Below are 20,000 nucleotides of genomic sequence, written 5' to 3'. Positions count from 1 at the left end.
TATCGCACCAGGTGTATCCTTTCCTCACAGGTGTTAGTTACTCTAGATCTCCTGCCAACCAAGACTGCCCTATCAGATAACCTCATTACCAGCAAGTAGTTCTCTCCCTCGTTATTCTTCCGTTATCATTTCTATGTGGGTTAACTGAGTACCAGGTGTAGGAAAAGAAAAAGGAATATATGAAGCGATTTGCAATTCTGAATCCTATAACGACACAGGAGTTTTCCGTAGATGGATAGATGAAATTAAGGGCTTTAATTGGATATATGGATTACTAATATTTCTTTCTGAACTCCAGTTAGTTTTATAAAGGGTAGCAAGACCACACACACACACACACACACACACACACACACACAGATGCGAACAGGTAGTGATAAGTGATAGCCAGACAGCCTGTGTTTTCATCCCGTCCAAATATCCGTGACATGAGGAAGGATGCGGTAACCTAGTGGGGAAATAAGCAGCCCACCTGTACACTCACCCCCAGCACATGTCTGGCCTCGTGCTGTCCCCGTTGCCTACCCACCTTGCCTCCCCTCACCTCTCCCTCTAACCATACCTCCACCCTCCACTTCCCTCCCCTACCGTCCCTCTTACATTCTCCCCCTAGTCCCCCACCCTTTACGTTCTCCACTTCCCTCATTCCCCTTCCCTCCACCTCACTTCCCCATACCATCCCCTCACCTCACTCCCCAGTCTTCCATCTTACCCTCTACCTCACCTCTTTCCATGTTCCTTCTCTTCCTCATTGCCTTTCCTCTTTCCTTCTCTTTCCTCTATCCCTCTCCCTTTCCCCTCTCTTGCTCCTTTCCCCTTTCCTTCCACTTCATTCGCCTATCCTCATTCCTATCTACTGCTCTACCTCTTCACACATTCCTTGTCCCTTCCCCCTCCCTCTTTCATCCTCTCTCTCTCTCTCTCTCTCTCTTTCTCCACATGTATACACTGTGACACATTTTCACCGTCTCCCTCTTTTTCCCATCCCTCCCTTCTTTTTCTTTCATCACTTCTTGAACTCCCTTTTCCCCCTGTTCCTTTTCTCCCTCCCTTTTCTTTCCTCCTGTCTTTTCCTTTCATGTTCTACCCTCTACCATTTTCCTTCCCACCTATTTCTCCAACGTTTCAATTCCTCTTACTTATTCTTTCTTTTTTCTTCTTTTTTTTTATCCTTTCTCGTCCTTTCTTTCTCTATCCCTTTATGTCTCTCCTCCTCCTCCTCCTCCTCCTTCTCCTCCTCCTCCTCCTCCTCCTCCCTCCCTCCCTCCCTCCTTCCTTACCTTACTTCTTCCCGTCAATATTCCTCTCCACACTATCCTTGTGACTCTCCTTCCTCTCCTCTCTCCCATAATTCTATCCAATTCCTTCTCTCCCCTACATCCTTTTCTCTCTGAGGTGAGATGTGGTGTGTGTGTGTGTGTGTGTGTGTGTGTGTGTGTGTGTGTGTGTGTGTGTGTGTGTGTGTGTGTGTGTGTGTGTGTCTATCTCTCTGTCTCTGTCTGTCTGTCTGTCTGTCTCTCTCTCTCTCTCTCTCTCTGTCTGTCTGTCTCTGTCTGTCTCTCTCTCTCTCTCATACACACAGTCGCACCTCGGTCAATAGAGTCAGTTGGAGCTAGCCCACCCCGGTTCCTATTTACCTCGCCCCGCCACACCCCAGGCAGCGTCGGTGCTGGACTGGATGTAACCTGTACTGAGTTGAGGGGAAGCTGGATTGAGGCTAATGAGGGGAATATGCCTGACTCAATCTCTTCTTCGCGCCTCTCTTGCATGCTACATAGGGCACAGAGGATGAGGTGGACGTGGGACTACAAAGGGAACACGTTTTAGCCTGACTGCAAAAGGGGGTGTATTACTCCTGACACTACATAAAGGGCAGTGGACAATGTGGATGATGAAACATAAAGGGATCAATGAGTGAATGGAAGGGGAAATGGGGATGATGTGTTAATAAGTGCATACCCTACACAGGCCACTGATGTGCAAAGGGTGGATGGGGGACTGTAAAGGGAACACAGCGTTTATGGATGATCAAAAAAGGGGCGTATGTATCAAAGGGCACGTGCTACATAGACCTGAGTGCTTAGGATGAACGGTGGATTATAAAGTGAACATATGATGGATGGAAACCTAAGAAGGAGGATGAATTATAAAGGAAAAAAGTTTAATACACAGGTCTGAATGGATAGGAACAATGGGAAACTATTTTGGCCACATCATTATCTGTTTTAAGTCTATGTGATCAGCTTTATCTGTTCTGGGGTTAAGGTGAAAGACATTACCATTCTTTTAGGCATCTATCGGTCCTCCTACTTGCCACACACACTTGTCACCTCTTCGGGACTAACACCGACTGTCCATGGGCTACTGAATTATACTCTTATATTTCAGATTCGTTAAACCTTGTCTTCGTTCATTCGGTATATTCCCTCAGTCACGGCATACTTCTCCTCCACAGTATATAGCATCACTAGATATTACCCCTCTCACCGCATATTCCCTCTTCCGAAGTACATTATCACAGCATATTCTTATTACAGTGTAATAATATCCACACACATTCAAAACCACAGTGAACTCTCAAACACAGTATATTCACGGGTATAACATATTCCTAACCAAAATAAATTATTAACTACAAATTCCTACCAGCCATAGGATAATCACAGTCAAAGTGTATTTCCTCTTCCATAGTAAAAAACGAACGCAAAGAAGTCTAAAGCAAAGCAAACAACGATAGACTTACTGGTCATTTTGGAACTGTCTGTTACAAAGAAGATTATGACTGTCATATCCAATTCTATGGGCTGAAATAAGAATAGTACAGCAAGAAGGCTCCCCTGACGCCCACCAAACCCTTCAGCCGAGGCCAACAAGAAAAGGGAAGAAGGAGCACCAAACACCATAGAAAAACTACAGTACCATGACAACTTCACTGACATAATAAACTGTATTCCACACCAACTTAATATAAAACGGAAACGTACCTTTACACGTTAATCTGCTGCTGTTGCATTCTCTACGATCTGAAAGAGAGCAAAAATCAGTTAGTCAGATTTCTGTATTTTTCAACAATGATCACTTACAATTAGGGATTCAAAGCCTGATACTTATCTAAGCGACTTTCAGCTGTTATTTCTGTATTGCAATTTATCACATTTCGAAGCAATCTGTTCCATAAGCTGACAACTCTATATCAGTATATTCCCCCGACAACAATACATTTCCTCAATCACCGTAAATTCCCTCTATCATAATATTTCCCCTCGCACGGTACATACCTTCTATGGCACTACACTCACTATCACTATTTTCCTCCTGCTATAGTATATTCCCTCTATTTAAGTATATTTTTTTGTCGCACCACATTGTATTTATCACAGTATATGCCCTTTATCAGTAATTTCCCTCCATGCAGTATATTTAATCTTTTACAGTATAATCACACCTTCACAGTAAATTTCATCGGTCCCAGTAACAGTATATTCCCTAGATCCCTATCAGTAATAAACCCAGAAATATACCCAGATCTTCACCCAGCTCATCCTCTCCTGCTTCCATACACCCTCGATCCCTTCCTTTGTCGATCTCCCCTTTGTCTCCCTACAACTTCAATCCTTACCCTGTCTCCGCGTTAACATTTTTTTTGTTGACTTTTTCTGCAATTGCCCAACACAGTAGGTAATAAACTCGCAAGGCATTCGAAGTATTTCATTTAAACGCAGATGCTGTGTCTAGCGGGAGGACTGTCGTTGGCTTGTGAGGTTTTCTTGCATTTCTTCCTTGGCGATTTATTTTAAGAAGGATGCAACTAACACTGGTAAAAACGACAATAATTCTACTTTACATACGAAAAAGTAAGTTTTTGAAGAAGAGGTGCTAGATACCCTCCTAATTTAATCTGGGTACTGGCCGAGGAAGTTGTGTCGTTGAGGAGACGAGAATAAGAATGGAATTGCGGCAGGAAGAAAAACGGGAATAATCTGTGAGGAAATGGTATGGACAAATTTATGGAAGAACTGCCCTAAGAATGACATTTTGCCCGAAACACACACACACACACACACACACACACACACACACACACACACATACACACACACACACACACACACACACACACACACACACACACACACACACACACGGAGGGAGGAAGAATCTAGTAGAGTGCAGCCAAGTGCGAAGTTGGTGGTATTACATACAACCCCTTCCCCTGCACCCTCTTCCTCCTTTCCTCCCTCCTCCTCCTCACCTGTTCTGGTCGACAGGGGTAAACAAGAGGGATTTTTCTACACAGCCTTTTGGCTCTGGTTTAACAATACCTTATCCCTAAGCCTTTTTTACCTCTTCTCTTTTTCCTCATATCCTTTCTTAATTTCCCTCTTTCTAGTTTCTATTCAATTTTCCTTTTCCTTACCTCCACCCCTTTCTTTCCTCATTTTTTTATCTCTCTCACCATCTTATCTTCCCCTTCATTTCTCTCATTCTTTTTTCTCCCAATCGTTACCTCTCCCCCCCCCCTCCGTATTTTCCTTTTTCCCTTGACATCTGTACATCCTATGCCTTTCCACCATTTCCCATCACTTCCTCAGCTGTTCATATGCTTCTTTCCTTTCATTCCCTTTTAATCTCCCTCCCTTTTCAACAATTTCTCATTTCCCCTTACCTCCCCCTTCCTCATTCACATCGCCTACCCTTCTGCTCTGTTCTCCCCCTTCTCCTACAATCCTATTATCTTCTATTCCCCTACCTCTCCTTAGTCCCCAGTTCCCTCTCTATCCAAACCTCCTTTATTCGAATCGTCTTCCTCTTTTATTTTTTACCCCATCTTCCCTCACCTTCACCCTCTTTGCCCCTCTCTTTCATCCTATTCTCCTTCACTTTTTTCTCCTTGTTCTCTCCTGCTCCTTTCTCCTCTTCATACTTCCTTCTCCCTCCCTCTCATTCCACGTTACGGTTCATGGCTGAGATCTCGAAAATTATAGTCCCTCAATGTCAAAACAACCTCAGTAAAAAAAGATAAAAAGCAGCTATTATATGATGCTTCGGCTCTTGTCTGTGGAGGAGTTTGACACACACACACACACACACACACACACACACACACACACACACACACACACACACACACACACACACACACAAGCTTAAGTAATTTTTTTTATCCTCACTAACTCACTCATTGCTTCGAGTATTCACTGACTAACTTATTTACCTATTCAAGTAAATCACTTCAGGCACACCAATCTACTTCTTCAGTCACTAGGCCACTAACTCACTAACCATACAGTTTTTTCTCACACAACAGTTATTAAAAAATTTACTCACGAATCACTTATCAGCTCATTCACTTTTTATAACGTCCCTACTCACTCGTGGGTCACTCTCATTAGCTTCCTCATACTTGGGCTCCATCCTCATGAATCAGTATATTCATCAATTCACATCATTCACACCTTTCTTGCAACTCACTCTGTCACACAGTTTGCTCCTGCACACTCATTCAGTTACTCTCTCATCCACTTTCCAACCAGGCCTACCTCTTGTTCGTGTGTAAGTGAGGTATGCTACTCACTTATTCATTCATTCACTCACTCACTACCCTTGTACCCATTGTATTTGTCGTGCGCAGGGGGTTAATGTTGATTCATTTATGTACTCTCTCTCATCCACTCCATCTCTGCCTGCCATTTGACTCATCAATTGGCTCATCTACTCATCCCCACCCGTACCTGCATGCCATTAGACTCACTGACTCACCCAGCCCCCCCTCCCCCTCACTTACCCATGTAAATGTTGTGTGCAAATAACTCACGTTTCCTACTGACACACAATCACTCACTCACCCCCACTACATTTCAGCCTGTCTCTTGACTCATTCACTCATTCACTTACTTCCCACGTACCCACGAATGTGACTTGTGTAGCTGACTCACTCACTCATTTATCCCCCGTGTGTGTCTTGTGCAGGTGAGGGATGATGTTTAGTGTGTTAATTGCATTACCTGGGTCTTCCTTGCCGTATACCACCATCACCCTCAAGACACGTGTCATACGCACGCGGCCCTTGCCCACCTCATACACCCCACAGCGTCGTACACCTACCGTTTCATACACCCTCAAACAACACATACACCTCACACACCTAAATAGCCACCTCACAAACCTTCACACACAGCAACAAACACCTCACAAACTCTCACGCACATCACAACTCTCACCTACTCGTACCTCACAGCTTCATACACCTCATACACACATACTTATATCACGTCACGCCCTATGTACCACAAAGCCTCATATGCCTCAGCCTCACACACCCCACACATATCACCCCCTCCCCCGACAGCCTCTCACACACCTCACACACATCACAGTTCACACATATCACAAACCTCATACATATCACATACCTCATTGCCTGACACACCCTACACACCCTACACAGTGTTTCCCCATTTTTTTTTGGCCGCGACCCTGAACACACAATTTTTTTATTTTTTTTTGGCCTGGCGACCCTCAGGGCGGAAACATAATTTCAGTGTTTCTTCATTTAGTTTTAGCCAGTTAAATTTATTGGATAAAATGCAACTGACAGTTTAAAGTAAAATCCAGCAAAATTTATTGGATAAATTTTATTGAATTTTTCTTTAAGTTGATAATTAATAAATTTTGCTCTAACATCCTGTATATTTTTGAATATATTCTTAACAAGAAAATTTTAATGCACCTTTCCAATCACAACCTACTGTCCGATCGTCAGTGTGAGTTTCGCCAAGGATTTTCCACTGGCAATCTTCTCACCTACGTTTCAGACTCCTGATCAGCTTCCTTTCGGGACTTTGGCGAAAGCATTTCCTTTAGAAGTACCATCTCAAAGGCTTTCAATCAAGTCTGGCATAAATCTTTAATTTCCAAACTGCCCTCATATAGATTCTATCTTTCTATCAGTGCCTTCATCTCTAGCATCCTTTCTGGTCGTTCTACAGCTGCTGTTACAGACGGCTACAGTTCTTGTAGAGCTCTCAATAGCGTTGTTCCTCAGTGCTCTGTGCTATCACAAGCTCCCTTCCTTATATTTTTTATATAGACCTTCTAAGCTGTACATCTAACCCTATCCACTCATACACTGATGATTCCACGCTTCACCTTTCCATTCGCTTCTCGCAGCGTCCATCTCAGCAATTACTTCAACAAACAAGGGATGAGGCTAAGGCCCACATAACGTCAGACTTGGCTCATATCTTTGGTTGGGGTAAAAGCAATCTTGTTGTTTTTAATACATAAAAAACTCAGTTCCTACAGCTTTCAACCCACCAAAATCTTCTGCAGGAGTATCCACTAATCTTTAATAATGTCCAACTCAATCCTGCATCATCTTTGAACGTAACTGGGGTTTCATTCTCTCGGGATTTATCTTGGAAAAATATTAAATCTCTTCCAAAATCTGTTTCCAAAAGATTAGGTGTGCTAAGCTGACTCCGTGACTTCTTTACTCCTGCACAGATGTTGACTTTATAAACGGACGGTATTCGCCCCCCTGTGTAGAGTACAACTCTCATGTGTGGGAAGGCTCCCCACATACAGCTCTTCTCAACAACGTAAAGTCAAAGGCTTTTCTTCTCAGTAACTCTTCTCCTCTTACTGGCCCGCCTTCAACCTCCGTCTCTTTGCCGCATTGTTGCATCATTATCTCTTTTCTGTCGCTTCTGGTCTTTGGTTCCTTCTTCCTTGCATTAAAAAAACGCACACCGAACAGTTTGACACACCTCAGCCTCACACACCTCACAGCCTTATTACCTTGGCCCTTCACTGCCTGTTACTGATGTATTGTGTGACCTCAATGGAACACTTTGGCTTTATTACTCGCATGATGTCGCAACTTGTCACCCTTAGTGGTAGGTAGTGGCGACTATCATCCACTCACTTGATGCAGTGTTGCCTACTTCTTCCCTCACCTTTATCACTGTGTGTGTGTGTGTGTGTGTGTGTGTGTGTGTGTGTGTGTGTGTGTGTGTGTGTGTGTGTGTGTGTGTGTGTGTGTGTGTGTCTGCCCTCCTCTCCATTTCAATCAATTTTCTTGTCAATTGATATTTCTCTTTTTTCAGCTTCAGGTGGCAGTGCACTGAGTGACAAGTCCAAAAGTTTCCTTTAACACAGGAAATCATTTGTAACGGTGGGAGGTAACCATATAATCAAATAACTCTTGATGTGGAGCCTTCTATGTCGCCCTTGTTAACTGCGTGGAGACGTAAATGCAGCGTCCATCCGGGAACCAAACCTCCACACTCTTCCCCGCGCTTGTCGTGGCGTGGCGCTGTCTACAGAGAAGGAGTATCGGTTCACTGGACAGGATGGCCTTGCAGGGGTGGTTGCTTGCCTGGGGTAGATGGGTCCGCCTGGCCAGAAAGACTGGGGTTACGCAACGTCAACAACTTGTCGCCCTGGTCTTGAATGTACGGACCGGGGAGCCTAGTTTTGCGTTCCTTTGCTCCTGATGCGATGATAAAGGATTGCATAATGGGTGGATTCTTTTTGCCGACAGCTGATGTTACTGAATTTAGGGGAGACCTCTCATGAGGAATGAGTATAAACGAAGGAGAAAAAATCTGACCCCGATGTTTTGGTCATTACTGAACCTAATAGATTCATTCATTTCATAATCATTTATTGGTTTAGCTTGATGAACTTGCTCACATAATGATCCTCAGTTTCATCAAACATAGCGACATAATGTTGAACACTGTAAAGTTTCCACACATTTTTTGAGGGGAAAAATCGGGTCAAATGGTTTATACGACTCGTGGTTACATGTGCTGGATGATTACAGTCGCTCGCTGTTTATTCACGATTAGATGGCTGCGGAGATAATCCATGAATAAGAAAACAATGGAAAGGCTGGGCACTTTCATCCTTTTTTTCCATTATGTAACATTCTGCCACCACAATTACTGTCGCATACAACTGCAAACATTACATAATAATAATCACTCATTGTTTTAGCGTGACCCACTATCAAGTAATCCACATATATACCGGCAATAATGGTGAATGATATATGATTTTCCTACAGCCCACAGCCATGTAGCTATCGGGTTTCATGTGTAAAACCAGACGCAAATACAATCAGTGTTTTACCATGAACCCCTGTGCGAGAATGCATGAATAAAATGTCAACAATAATGGCGTTATCTTGTTCCATATTTTTTCTATCACGCAACAGTCTGGCTTCATGACAAAAAAGCAATTAATGAAACCCACCGTCAATGAAAAATAAATGTGTATGTAATAGTTGCACAAATGATTTACAGAATAACTCCAGCATACCACTAGCAGTCAGAGGCTACCCTTTTCCCCTTTTATGTGTACGGGTTCTGTGTTAAATAAATCAAAGTTATTGGAGTATATAATCTCATCACCTTTGTAGCCATTATCACACCTTCCCTTTGATTTGCTATTCTATTAGCTATGTGTATTGTGCACCTAATTTTGCTCTTATATGTTATGTCTTCTGAATATGAGTTAGTTTCCATAAATAACACACAATATGAAGGTTTACATAAGCTCCTGTCGACCGCACGAGAGGTAACAAGACAGGCAGTCAGTTATGCCATTTCTCCCCCCCCCCTCTCTCTCTCTCTCTCTCTCTCTCTCTCTCTCTCTCTCTCATGTATTTATTCATTCAATGTTTTAGAAAAGGATCGCAATAGTTAGTGTTACATCCTCCTCAGTTTTACTGCTGGGCGAACACCAACAAGGGTACACAACGTACTGTACCCAACAACGTGCCCGTCCCGAGAACACAAAATATCAAGGTACCATACGCAGAAGTTCACCTGTAAGGAGGATGCGTTTGGAGGCCTCTAAGACCCTCCTTAAGTCGCCTTGGTTTCGAATTCTCTTCAGCTTTGAGGGCTCATCTTAACTGCTGGGAGAAGCGATGGGTTTGATCTTGATAAAATCGTCTTTCTCTGGCCTGAATAAAATACGAAGGTAATTTTTGGGGAGGACGATACTTAATACGGATTTTAGGCTTCTGGTTGTGCGGAGTTTACACGAGCCAAATAAATCCGTCTTTAGCTAGTAAAAAATCGTACAAAGTTCATAGATAGTGGCCGATTGACAGCTATAAAATTCATCTCTGCCATCAATTTACTTTCCTCAGCTTAGGAGAGACGTGCAAAAGCAGCTGAACTGAACGCAAACTCCATCAAATCCATTGCTACGAGAGATGACCAGTGTTAAGTTTCATAATATGCCTAATACGAAGTCTCTCTCTCTCTCTCTCTCTCTCTCTCACACACACACACACACACACACACACATAAAACCCCAACCTCCTCCCCCCGTTCCAGTCACATACACACAAGTACAGTTTATACATAAAACTTTAAATTGGTGACATCTTCCCAGGCTGGAGGGGTCGTTGTCCCCACACACAGGTCAACAGGTAGCTCACAAAAGCGGCAGATCACTCCCATAATAACCCGCCTCAAATGAAAAGAGACTCAAAATAAACCTCTCATGGCACTCACGTAAATCTGGACTCACCTTAAGCAGGGGACTACCTGGTTGAAATAAAGCAGACAGCACACTCGTATTAACCTCTTCCTTACAACTAATCCTTCTGCTTATGCTGTTAGTCTTTCCTATCCGTTGGGCTCCTCCAGTCACACTTTTTTCCCTACCCTACTCTCAGCCTTCCTCCTCTTTCCAGTTACTCCAATACACTCGTGAACACTCTGCCCAAGTTAGCTAGGCGTAAAATTGCTATGTCTCTCTCTCAAGATCTGAGCAAAATATGGAGATTAACGCAAGCATACAGTGTTAATCATGAAGTGTTATGGAAACACTGTAAAGCCGTAGTATGTTTTTCTGCCATGTAGCTATGGAAAAGTGGTTGCAAACAGTCAAAAACCTCCGCCAAGTTAAGGTGAATGAGGTATAGTCATGGAAAGTGAAGGAAGCAACTGAAGGATCGTACAGTATTCTTGTCGATTAAGACGCTCCGCAACACATCGTCCTTACCAGTGTAATTCTGTCTGTCATGTTAATATCATACCGAGGATGAGGTGGAGGGATGGAGTTGAGAGGTATATGAGGGAGGGGGGGGGGTGAGTTGGGGGGAGGGGAGTCAAATGGTGGGTGACAGAGTGACTTGGAGGCGTTTTGTCTGCGGCCACCCTTTGCGGGATTAGGGCGTCGGGCTTTAGATAGATAGATAGATAGATGTTATTGATGCTACCTAGGTCGATCCTGAAAAAATATATATATAAAATAGAAGACAGGAGAAGAGTAAAGAATGGTAGGCAAAACAAACCAATATTAAAGAAATCTTCCTAAGCCGCAAAGAATACGTACAATCGCCTCCCCTTCTGATTACTAACAGGTGATGGTGGGTTTGGGGTCTTACATGACACCAGAGTGTCTTGTGTCTACTGTGGTCAGAGAGAGAGAGAGAGAGAGAGAGAGAGAATGGTGGACCTAGATGGTACATACACGATACGTGTGAGGTTCTGCGAAAGGTGCCGTAATACTGCCGTAATATGCACGAAATACGGATGTATTACGTGTGGGATTCTTCCTTTACGTACGAGGTGCGTACAAGCAGGACCGATGTCCTGCGTACAAGGTTCGTACGTGCAATACGTACAACATTCGTCCGCTGTGTGTGCGGGTGATTTTCCCCTGAATTCTCCCGTATTGCACACGTAATGCCCACGTACCCTACACGTATTTGCCGAACCACGGACGTATAGTGTACTTATGCTGCATGCATAAGATTTTTCGTGAGAGTTCGCCAAAAAAATAAAAGCCTCACAATTGTTTCGGAGGTCTCGCCGTACTCTCAAGAAGACACCCGAAGTTTCAGGGACTGAATAATTTCGCACGTACTGCAAGTCGTGGGAATACGGGAACGAATTCGGCTAGTGTGAGAGGAGCTTTAGCCGGGTAGTCCCATAACAGGCTCCATGCAGGGCACGGCTGTAATCTTCTAGTCAAGGATAAAGCAGCAAAAACGTTTCTGGACTTTGGGCATAACTTTTTTGACTTAACAGTGTATACCCATAAAATACGTAAATACCAATAAAACCACTTATAAAATGTTTGTAATGAACAAATCATCATAAACCACTTACACTGGATAAGGGTTATAAAGGGACTGGGATGGGAAAGGGAGTGGGAGTGAGGGTGGGAGTGAGCATGGGAGTGGAAACTGTGGGAATAAAGACGTGCAGCGGGTGAAAGAACAGATTCAGCGTGTGTGTGTGTGTGTGTGTGTGTGTGTGTGTGTGTGTGTGTGTGTGTGTGTGTGTGTGTAGAAAGGGGTGAGGGTACGGGGAAGGATGTGGGTGTGAGTAAGAATGAGGGTGGGAGAGAGTTTGATGCAAGTATGCGGGTGAGAGTGAGAGATATATTAGCAGAAAATGTGAATGTGGGAGTGTTAAGAGAGGGGGTGAGAGTGTGTTTGGGAATGAGGGAGGGTAGTGCAGGGGTATGATGGGGGAGAGGTAGCTTATGTAAGTACGAGAGTTGGGTTGGAGTGGAGGAAGGAGGAAGGACAAGTGTGGGTGAGGAAGAGGAGTGGATATAATTAGAAATGAATAGAAATAAGACTAGACCACCGGAGTAAGGGTGAGAGTGGAGTGAGGATGTGAGGTGGGTCGGTGGAAAGAGGGTGGAGACTGAAGCTTGGGTGGGAAAAGATGGGTGAGAGAGTGAACAGCGAGGGAGTGGAGTGAAAGTGATGGAAAAGTGGCGTGAGTGAGATGAGGAATAGAGAAAGGGTGGATGTGGAGGGGATAGAATGGAGGGTGGACAGCAGGAGAGAGAGAGAGAGAGAGAGATGAGGGGTGGGAGAGGAGGGAGGGTGAGGGAGTAAAGATGGGATCGAGGAGAGTGAAATATGGGTGGGAGAAGGTGAGGGAGAATGAGAGGAGATGGTGAAGAGAGGAGGGGGGGATGGTGGAGTAAGGTATGGATGATGATAGGTGAGTGCGGTAGGGAGTGGGGTGCGAATTGGCTATGACGAAAGCAGTGAGGAGGGAGGGGGATGTGACAGATTGATGTAAGGGGTGGGGTAGAGCAGTGAAGGTAGGGATGACAGAATGGGGAGAGAAATTAACGGGGTGGGGGGTTGCAGAGTCGAGTAAACGATGGTGAGTGAGGAGAAAAGCGAAGAGTTGGAGGGGGTAACAGAGTGGGGTGAGGAAAAAGGTAGGGATAGAGGTATGGAGGGGTGGTAGAGTGGAGTGAGGGAGAGGGTAGGTGGGAGGGGGAGAGGGAGAAGCGGAGAGGGAGGGGGTGTTGCTGGTCACGTTGCAGAGCCGGCCCCTCATCTCTGTGCAAACCACCTTAGAACGTAATCCCTCCTATTACCCTGCTCCACTTCCAGGTATGTTCTTGTCGTCAATGATTCCCTGCATTCTTATTCTGCATAATTCCTGGTGTTTTTCTTTGCTTGGCTAGTGTTCTTCTTGCGCTTATGTTGTGCTCTTTTGTACTGTGCTGGTCCTGTAGCTACTGTGCTGGTGTAATTGCCTTTAGTTTGCTGGTTTCTTATTTTCTTCACCTTTACGTCTCGTGTTCCTCCACATGCCTGACTGGTGCATTCTTCTTTGGATTCTGGTGATGTTGTTTCTGTACAGGGACACTTTTAATGTCAATGTCTTGGTGATATATGTAGCTTTTTGCCTCTGTTCCTGTTCTTGCTTGTGTTCTTGTATTCCCTGACTTCTCTTAAAAACTCATTCCTGGCTGGTGTGTTCTTTTTGTGGTTGTAGTGTTCTAGCTGTACTGGTGCTGTAATTGCTGTATTAGTGTAGTTGCTTTTCTGCTAGTGTGCTTGTAATATGCCCAGTCGTGTTATTTCTCTCCTTGTTATTCCTGATTGGTGTTCTTGTAGCTGTGGTGTTGTAGCTGTGTTATAATTATTGCACTGGTGTAGTTGTTACTCTCCACCTGCCAAAGTCAGAGGAGGATGTTGTTATCCTGGGATCAATAGGTGTCCGTCCGTAGAGTTGGGCGGCAGGGCGGCTGGCCGGGCGTAGGGATTTCGTTGAGGGTCAAAACTCAGAAAGTATTTAGTACAGAGTCATGAAATTTTATGTGTCTTATAGTGAACTAGTGCCTTTTGGTAGGTAGAATGTTGTGTCTTAAGTAGGTTTTTTTTTTTTTTTTTTTTTTTTTTAAATAATGAAAAAGTAAGAAAAAAACTTTTTCGTTTCCGCGCTAGTACTCAGAAGCTAATACAGGTACAAGCTTCAAGCTCTCCAGAAATATGTGTTAATATGCCTCCTGGTGTGTTTTGGTAGTTAGAATGCCATGAGACTATGAATTGCAAATATACATAAAACTGATTATTTTAATGTATTTTTCTATTTAAACGTTGCAACTATTACACCTATGAGGCAGAAATTGTACATGATAAATGAGTATATCATTATCTAATTATATATGAAGTTTCATGACCGTACCTATCATAAAAGAATAAAAAATAGCTGCCTAAATAAAAATAAAAAGCACGAGCCACAATTTCATTAAATCTGCTCATAACTTCATTATTACCAGGCATAAACCACTGATTTTTTTTTTTTTTTTTTTTTTTTTTTAAGTCCCTGTGTCATACAGAGAAGGTGGGGTGTGTGTGGCTATGTGCTTGGTTAGGTGTGCAGGGAGGTGGGGGGTATGTGCTTGGTTAGGTGTGCAGGGAGGTGGGGGGTATGTGCTTGGTTGGATGGAAGGTTGCAACAGCGTAGCAGTGACAGTGTTTTTTGTATTAGCGTAGTTGTTATTGTGGCCCCAGGCTCATATGACGTAAATCCGGTGAAGTACAGGCTGAAGTTGCAGCTTTCATGCAATTTACCACCCTTCTTTCAGGCGACAGGGAGAGAGATGAGGGACGTCTGAATAAAGAGGTAACAGAGCCGCCCAGTTATATCAGTGGCATTGTATGAAAGGGTCGTCCTCCATTAATGTGTCTGCGATATGTGCTTGATTGTGTTCTACTGTGACTTCACTTTCTATTCTTGTTGGTTTTGTTTTATTGTTATTATTTCGTTGCTGTAATTGTCTCTGTTTTATTATTGGTTTAGTGGGTTTGTGATACGGTTAATGTGTTATGCCTTTTCGTCCGTGACTTCTGTTCTTGTTCTTGCCTAGTTAAATTTCTCGTGGTTTTGGTGTTGTAGCTGTGGTATATATATATATATATATATATATATATATATATATATATATATATATATATATATATATATATATATATATGCAGTGACTGGTACTCTTGCGTTGTTTCTGTTCATCTGTGACTTTGTCTCTGGTCTTTGTCTGCCCGGTGTTTTTGTTTGTGGTTTTGTGATTGTGATGTCGCAGTTGTCCTTGCATTACGCCTGTGTTTAGCGTCGTTTCTGTGATTTTGCTGTTTTAAGATCACTGTTATTAGCTGTGATGCTGTATTTGTGGCTGTGTAACTATTTTTGTACTGTGCATGTGTTAGTACGGTTCTGATGTTTATACAATACTGTGACCATTTTCTTATGTACCGCTAGAGGTCCAGTGATCTATTGATGCCAGTCGGGGAGACGATCATATTATGCTACACACAGCCAGGCACACACAAGTTTTCGATCATGTAATGGTCACTAAGGATGAAGACCAGTTACCAACCCTTAAAAGATCCAGTCTATTTTAGCCTTATTTTGGACCTCTGCACTATACAACGAGTGAAAAGATTATATGGGAACATTATTTTTTCTCAAATATGCTGAGGTTCTACTAGTGATACTGTTGCCCTAAAATAAGAGGAAAAAGATGGAAGGCTTTACTAACGTGTCTGTTAATTCCTTGCCCACCAGCGTTTGGGTCTGACAGCTTGGTGGTTTGTTTACATGTACGATGGGGACGTAGACTCACAAACTCACCACCGATTTCGTCATAACCAAGACTAGTTTATTTTTATTTCCTTTTATTTACTTAACATATTTATTTATCTATCTCTTTATTCTTATTCTTATTATTTTTTTTTTTTTTTTGGGGGGACAAGCGAGAAAGAAGGGGGTGCAGAATCCTCACATGTATTTTGTTGTTTCTACAGATCAAAACTTAATTATACCAGCCATCTGATAGCAAGTGTGTGAATGCATGTGCTTGGGTGTATGGATGAGTTGTGGTAGTGGAAACTGTGTCACCCGCTTCAAGATCTAGGACTATATTCAGACTTTTTAAAACTTGACTATACTTTTATCTTCAAACCTACCAAATGTTTCACAGTCACATGAGATGAATTACAGAAGGAAAATATAAGACCAAATAATATCGTGTCAAATGATAATAAGTCACTGCTATGGCGACCTGTATGTGGAAGAATCTTAGTAAGGACTCTTCATGAACACTTCCCATGGTCACAGTATTCATAGCCTTCCTTCAGTCCGGTAACTCTTTGATTATTCTTCCTCTCTGCAGGTACGTGTCATAAAAGACTTTGTACTAAATTGTAGAGAAGTTTTGTTGTTTAGTTGTCACTCTCGATTTCTTGTAGTAGGAATTAAAGATGAATACAGTGAGTTGATCTTAATTTATTATCTTCAGAGAAAATCTAAGTTGAGCAGGGTATGTCTTACACAGACAATATAATAAGTAAGTTTAGTTGGGCCTCTCTTTCTTGTTCACTCTCTCCACTACCTGTCGGTTCTATGGCCTGTCTCCTTCTGAGCTCTGCTTCCTAAATTCTGGTGAAACAGGGGTCGTGTCACGTGTGTTACACTGTGGTTGTTCCACAAATCCAGGAATCCCTCTGGTAGGAACGGGGGTTAATGCACGCTATATCTAATCCATCTATCTATCTATCTATTGCCAGACGCCTCAATCCCATTCGGGTTGGCCACAAACAAATCGCCTCCACGTCGCCCTGTCCCCCGCCATTTTACTACCCTGCTCCCAACTCACACATCCCTTTCTCATATACCTCTCCAACCCATCCCTCCATCTCATCCTCGGCCTCCCCCTCCCTCTCCCCCCCTCCACCTCACTCACATACATTCTCTTCGTCAGTCTTTCATGCCCTCCAGGTCTAAAATTGTCTCCCCAGCGTAAAGCAGCCAGAAGACAAAAAGAATCCAGAAGATCGCAGTAATAACCAAGAGAAATGTTGAATCAAAACTGTCATAAAATTGACACACATTTAGTTCTTTTATACCTTCTAAAACACTTATCACAGCCTAACGGAACTTGGCTAAGCTAAACTAGAGAGAGAGAGAGAGAGAGAGAGAGAGAAATTACAGTTGTTTTCTTTACGGTGGTGCACACAATCATTTAACAACAGGGCGATAATCTGATGCGTTTTCTGAGCTCAGCGGCAGATTCACCTACGGCCGCAATCAGTCGTCCTCTCTTGTACCACTTGCTGTCTCCTAAATGTCCATCTTCATTCTTCATTACCCTAGGTCAGGTCTCACACCCTAAGTCACCCCACCATCCTCTGTTCCAGGACGTACGTAACACCCTGAACCAGGTGACCTATCCTGTTAGTAAATTCTTTCCACCACCATGCGATTTTGTTCATCACAGGGGAGACGTTTTATTGTGATGAGGTCAGTGAAAGTTACATGTAGCCTTGTATATCATGAAGCGTATATATATATATATATATATATATATGTGTGTGTGTGTGTGTGTGTGTGTGTGTGTGTGTGTGTGTGTGTACGTCATCAGTTTTAATGAACACTACAGGGTGACTCACTGCTCTTATGCCCCATAATAATTTTATCATTATTAATGAACCGACTGAAGTCAAATTCTTTACCTAACTTCTTTAAATAATTCACAATATATCCACAGTTCCACACAGTTTTGAATCCTGTCTTGTTCAGTGTTTAAGCATAATTTACCCTTGTTCCAAACTAGCAAATTTTCGGTCCGACTTATCCACTGGCACTACTGTATTCTACCATATAATGTGTTCCTTTCGATAATCATGTGGACGAAGCCAGTTTTTAAATAATCTTCCCTTATGGTGACTCCACAATCAGAAAAAGTCATGAAATTTAAGGTTGCGCGGTAAGTTATCGAGTGCGGTATGATCTTTGACTTATTGACGCTGACCGACTGACACGCTGGTGGAGGAACAGCATTTCATTTGCAGCTCTTGTCTTTTTCAGTTTAAATATCAAAGAGCCCTCAAATGCAGCATGGGATTGTTGCAGGCTGGATAACAATGAAGTCAATTACGTCCTTAGGGCCTAAGAGTAGCGCATCGGCCTATTCCTTACTTATACTTTCTCCCAAATCAATTCTCGTACTCACTTGATAATATTCCCATCACACATTCACTGCATAACCTATTCACTTATTCACTAACTCAGTTTCAGACCCACCGTCGCAGACACTAGGTAACTTCATTCCCGGCACACGCAATCACTTAGCTGCATTGCACTCGCGCGTTATCCAATTTCTTCTCCTGCTCAGATTTACTCATACTTCTGTTACCAAATCGCCACCTACCTTATTCATTATCTTATTCATCTGCTTCTCCTCATCGCCAACACTAACTTACTCACGCCTCTGTTACGGTGCCAGCTACTTTATTTATCCTCTTATCAGTTTCTTTTCTCATAACACTGCCTCTTCACTCTATAGGACACTGTACCTCAGCCTACATTCTTCCTTCCTACCTTCCTTCGTTGTCTGCAGTGTTAATTACAGTTACTGACTTAAAGCATCTCTCATATTTACTCCACCACTGCCCTACAAACTCAGTAACTCTCTTAATTCCTCACTGAGTAGTCTGTAGCGCAACAAATAATTTCACCCCTGTTTTCTTCTCTGACTAATTTCCTTACTCCATCCTTTCCTCCTTCATTGCTTTTTCCATTTTCTCTATTAATTCGTACTCTCCTTCCTCTTTCTCTCTCTCACTCTCATTTCCTTCATTCCTTTCCACCTCCATACGCTTACTCATTCCCTCTCTCCCACTCTTCTCCTTTTCTGAATCTCTCTCTCTCTAAATTCTTCCCTCCTCCACATGCTTACTCACACCCTCCCACATTATATGCCTCTTTTCCTCCTTCTCTCTCTCTCTCTCTCTCTCACACACACACACACACACACACACACACACACACACACACACACACACACACACACACACATCCCTTTCTCCTCCACCTCATCTCTATAGTTTCTTGTATCACTCAATTTTTTTTCCTACTTTAAGTTCATGTACCACTAATTCACTTATATTTTTTTTAACGAAAGCCTACATTACTAATATTCTCATCCACAACTTTCCTCACCTGATCTATTTTGTTCATGCCTCTGTAGAGTAAGTGTCAGCTAAGTTATCAGTTCCCTTTCTCACCAATTTCTCTTCATCTTCGTCATTACTACCTTACTCATTTTTCTCCTCTTCGGCAGCACTAACTCATGCCACTTCAACTAAGATGCCAACTACAGTACTCATTCTTTTACAAGCTTCTCTTCTCATGTCTTCATTCTTTCGTATTCTAACTCATGGCCTACTTCCTTGCTTTCTCCCTAGCTTGCCTACTGTACCATTCACAATCTCTGACCTAATGCAACTCTCATATTTACTCAGTAATTGCCTGACTCATATTTCAGCAACCCTCAGTTCCTCATTCATTCACCCAATCACTCACCCACCCATAAGGTAACTCATACTCTCCTTCACCCTTTCTCCTTCCTTCACTAAGCTTCCTACTTCATCCCTCTTCCCATTCTAGTTTTTTTCAGTTTCTTTCCTTCCCTCCTCGCCTCTCTCATTTTCCTTTCTTCATTCTCTCGCTCTCTCTTCCTCTCTCTCTCTCTCTCTCTCTCTCTCTCTCTCTCTCTCTCTCTCTCTCTCTCACACACACACACACCTACCCTTCCTCCTTATTTCTCTCCGTTTCGTGTCAATCATTGTCACACTCTCCTTCCCTTGCTCCATTCCCATTTTCCCTTGATGCTACCCTTCTTTCATCTTCGGTCACCTTTCCTCCCTC

The 20,000-nt window shown here is 43.0% G+C and overlaps 1 protein-coding gene across 1 annotated transcript in view; it reads right to left on the bottom strand.

The window, feature by feature from the left end:
- Positions 1-20,000, bottom strand: part of LOC145404465 (ras-related and estrogen-regulated growth inhibitor-like protein) — a 392,258-nt gene that overhangs the window by 352,234 nt on the left and 20,024 nt on the right. Inside the window, exon 2 of the mRNA XM_080275991.1 lies at positions 2,985-3,023. The gene's annotated coding sequence lies outside the window, so the exon portion shown is untranslated. The remainder of the gene's footprint in view (positions 1-2,984; positions 3,024-20,000) is intronic.

Source organism: Coenobita brevimanus, chromosome 63, assembly GCF_032717465.1.
Source record: "Coenobita brevimanus isolate Jiangsu-jjx chromosome 63, ASM3271746v2, whole genome shotgun sequence".
NCBI classification, from domain to species: domain Eukaryota; kingdom Metazoa; phylum Arthropoda; class Malacostraca; order Decapoda; family Coenobitidae; genus Coenobita; species Coenobita brevimanus.
The sequence above is the reverse complement of the archived record's forward strand: the minus strand, read 5'-3'. Positions and strand labels throughout refer to the sequence as shown.